Source organism: Ornithodoros turicata, unplaced genomic scaffold (assembly GCF_037126465.1).
Source record: "Ornithodoros turicata isolate Travis unplaced genomic scaffold, ASM3712646v1 Chromosome161, whole genome shotgun sequence".
Taxonomy (NCBI): Eukaryota; Metazoa; Arthropoda; class Arachnida; order Ixodida; family Argasidae; genus Ornithodoros; species Ornithodoros turicata.
The window spans coordinates 201,781-206,094 of record NW_026999322.1 but is presented as its reverse complement, the minus strand read 5'-3'; the positions used below and the strand labels follow the sequence as shown (position 1 = coordinate 206,094).

The 4,314-nt window shown below is 44.1% G+C and overlaps 1 non-coding gene across 1 annotated transcript; it reads left to right on the top strand.

Annotated features, from left to right (window-relative positions):
• Positions 1 to 3,068: 3,068 nt before the first annotated feature.
• LOC135372712 (U6 spliceosomal RNA) lies at positions 3,069 to 3,171 on the top strand. Its single transcript, XR_010416077.1, has one exon. It is a non-coding gene; the product is annotated as a U6 spliceosomal RNA (small nuclear RNA).
• The last annotated feature ends 1,143 nt before the right edge of the window (positions 3,172 to 4,314 follow it).

Genomic DNA, 4,314 nt, shown 5'->3' with positions numbered 1-4,314 from the left:
GCAACAAATTCCAATCGCAAATGGTGAGTGGAAAAGACGAATACTTGAAGCAATCGACGCGTGCGAATAAGAAGGGCAATGAGAGCTGCTTGTAGGACGAAGTTCGCGAAACCGAGCCAGTAAGAATCCATCTCAATGTTATACAGTCAACCCTCGATTTATGAACACCCTCGGTTCCCCGAAAAATCGTTCATAAAGCGAGGGATTCGTAAATCGAAAATTCAGTTAACTGAGAACTATCGAGCAAATGCAACAGTATTTCCGAGTTGGGATTGTGTTTATAATGCCATATATTGTGTAATTTTGCTTTTGACCATGCCTTCTGCTGTATCAATCTCACAAAGAACAGACGTTAGCGCATTCACACTCTGTTTATTATGCAATACTAAATTGTTTAATTTTGCTTTGGACCATACCTTCCGCTGTGTCAATCTTGGAAATAAGAGATGTCACCACATTCGCACTGGACTGGTCGCGGATTTCCTCCGGGATTTCTAACCTCTGTTTATTATTCTCCGGGTGACAGCGACCACCTTATTCATCAACTGAGGTGAGGAACACTTGGTCGCACCTTGTGCGACCCCGGAAAACCCGTTTGTTGTTCGGATTTCGAGGGGTTAAGAACCGAGGGTGCAATACCTGGAAAACGTTTTGTCCGTTCAGGCATCATTCATAAGACCACGGAATTATCCCTTTGAAGGTTTCTGTTGACCTCGGAACGATCCGTTCATAAATTGAGGGCAACAACGCTGGGCAACTCCTAGTTGGTTCCCAGAAATTCCGTTCATTATTCGAATATCGAGGTTCATAAGCCTTTCGCCCTTAGGCTTTTTCAGAGCCGTGGAAAAAGAAATCGAACCATCACGGACCTCTCGCCGTAATCTGGACGGGAGGTCCAACGTCTCTATGACACTTACCACAGGTCAACAGGTCCCCGTCAGCCCTGCCAAACGCCAACGGGTAGGGAGCCCTTCTTCTGGTGACCCCAACAACCCACAGATCGTGAATGTTCCCGATAACACCATGGACACTTCGGCACCGCCAGCTCCTAGATGCGATGAACGATAGCAACCTTGCCACTTCACTTCATGATCACTTCATGACCACTGTCACCTACAAGAAGAACCGAGCCGGCGGTATTCCCATACTGTTTCGACCAGCAACTACTGACTACTCCTTCTGGAAGGTGAATCCTAATGCGGTCGCTAGTGAGATACGCCTGCTAACCCAACAACAGGTTATGCACCACCGTTTCCACCGAGATGGTTCTCTCTTCGTCTCCGTACGGTCCGAAGCATTCTTCCGACATTCTTCCCCCCTCTATGTTGAACAGAGTTGATCCCATGCTCGCTTTCCGCATGCCACGAAACACATCTCGTCAGGATGCTGCATTAATCCACCGCATGCGCCTCGATGTGGCCTTTACAGCTCAGTGGCGTTACCGCTTGAGACAAATTGATTCTCCCACCTGTTGCCACTGTGGTGCTCTTGAGGATCTGGAGCACATTCTTCCTCATTGCCCTCACTACGCACCTTCCCGAACCACACTCTCCGAGTCTCTTCGTCAGCTGGACTCTCGCCCTTTCTCCCTACCGAAATTGCTTGGTCCCTGGCCCAATCCAGCCCAGCAACGCTCTGCGCTCAAAGCTCTTCTGACATTTCTGGACACCATCCGACTTCGATCGTTATTGTAAAGGGGCTCGTTATTTTATTCCCCCCATTCCACCAAGCACTGGGGTAGAGTATCGCCTGTTGCGATGAAACTCCCCACTCTCCAAGGCCGAAAATAAAGTTGTTGTTTGTTCGAGGTTCATAAAACGAGGGAAAAATGAATGGAAAAAGTTTGGTTCCCCGTGTTCGTGTTCATAAAACGAGGGAATTCATAAATCGAAGGTTCATAAATCGAGGGTTGACTGTATAAGTATGGCCAATGCGAGCTGCTTTTTCATTGTGCTATGAACGTTTAATTTTATTGTATGTATTAATACATTCCTATGTTGTGTGTTTTTTATTGTGTACTGCTGGTAAGGCTTTAGGCTGTTAGCAGACACATAAATAAATAAATAGACTGAAGTGTGTTGTTATGGGCTGGGTAGGAAGTTAACAGGACTCCAAAGACTGAATCTCTCTGTCCTAATAAATCTGTCCTAAAGCCGCGTAAATTTCCTGTTTGCTGTACGTTGGAATAGGAGTGCAGTAACCATTGGAAATAAATCTCGCTGCTCGATTTTGAACCCTTGTTAACTCGTCATAATTCCTTTTAGGTAAAGGGATCCCAAATAAAAAACAGCCGAGGCCACACAAAATGTTTATACAAACTGAGTTTCGTTTCACATGTTAGAAACCTTAAATTTCGTCTTAAATGTATGCTCTGCGCTCTTCTAAATTATTCTTATTCTTATATTGCTTATTATATAGCTCTTATAAATTTGCTCTGCGCTTTCCGATATATCTCTCCCACTGTATAGAACTGCTGACAGAAACTATACGTGACGCTGAGTTTCGGTCAACAGCTGATAATCCTTTCAATCCCATTCACCTCCCAAGTCACAATATGTTTCATGTACGAATGTCCAACGTATATACGATACGATACGAAGTGAATGCCGAGAGCACGAGACAGCACAAGGCATCTTCTCCGCATACGAAGCTGCCTAGGGAGAAAGTCAGCTTTACGTCACTCTCGTGTAAATTAGAGCCTGGAAACCAGGGAAGGGTTGAGGATCGGGCTAGTTGGTATTGAGACATCTGAACTGAGAGCGCAAGAAACACGGACAAAAAACAGACATGACGGGTGCTACGTCCTGCCGGTTTCTCCGTTCTTTGTCCGTGTTTCTTGTGCTCTCAGTTCAGGAAACCAGCTTTTCTTACACTGAATCTGAAAAGAAATGTGTAATGCTTGAATAAAAAACACGAAGAATACATTGAAGTAACTCCAAACTGTGGATAAATTCATAGTTTATTTTAAAATTGAAGCATATACTTATCAATCTAATCTTACGACACCACCACGCTGGAATCACATGCCTTATCCCAGTATAAATAACGGTTCTGGGTGCATTCATTTTGTACTTCCAAAGTACATATACTAAAATTGGAACGATACAGAGAAGATTAGCATGGCCCCTGCGCAAGGATGACACGCAAAATCGTGAAGCGTTCCACATTTTTTTTTCTAAATGCTGCCGACAACACTACGAGTTATCGGAGTTGTCATTATAAATGTAACAATTGCCCAGATACAATAAGGAGATGTGTACGGTTTCCGCTTTGGGTTTTTATTTTACGGCGGATTCGGCGTATGTTTTTTGGTTTGTATTTATTTTCGGGAAATCGGCGTTTTCCGTGACTTTTCTGGCATGTACGTACCACTGATCTCCATTTAGAAGGCTGGATAGGTGCTGGATAGATAGCGGATGGGTGAGGGCATCGCGGGAAAGGGTACGCCAACCGGCCGCCATATTGCGGTGCTCAAAAGAGCGATTACAGCCCATAGGAATACATTTACGTAAGCTGTGACATGTTTTGTTGTTTATGAGCGCTTCCCTTGCTGCTTCGCTAAAATTTTGCCACGGATCACTGCAGAAATTCCTCGTGATTAGGTTCCTTACATTTTTTGTGTGAAATCCCATCACGTACATGTGATTTCCTGTCTATTTTGTACTCGTGTGACGCTCGTGTCGTTCCAATTTTGTACTTTTAACCTCTATTATGTGATTTGCTGGTTTTGTGTGGTGTTGTTATTTGTTGTGTTACGTTTCCTTTGTGGTCTGTCATCGTGTGCGCGTGTTACTTCTCGTATTTTTTTCATTTCCCACTTCCCATTTCCTTTCTGCTTGAGGGTCTGGAATGCTAGGGAGCAGTACTCTCAGAATTGAGTCGTGGCATTCAGCAATGTTTGGCAGGTTTGTTTATGAAACTACCTTAATATGCCTATGAATACTTGGACATAAACATTATGCTTCGCACAGGAAGTTCAGATATGACTTGGTGTGACAGGAAGGTAAAAACATACCGACTAGGAAAATGCGCACTAGGAAGATATGTGACGGCAAAGACAATTCAAAATGACTAGGGGTCTCGTGGTGAAAGCTCCAACAACTATAGTATCATAATTCCAGTTGCAAAGGCAAGTTTGAAGGTAAGTGGGCAGAGTGTATTACTGGTTGTTGAATATGATCAACCTTGACAATTTCTTTCGCAGATGAGGCCTGGCTGTCACCTTCTCTGTATATTCCTTGGCAAGGTGGTACTTCTGGTGGCTGAGAAACTTGTTTGATCAGACGGATCACATTGTTTTCATTTGGGTTGCAT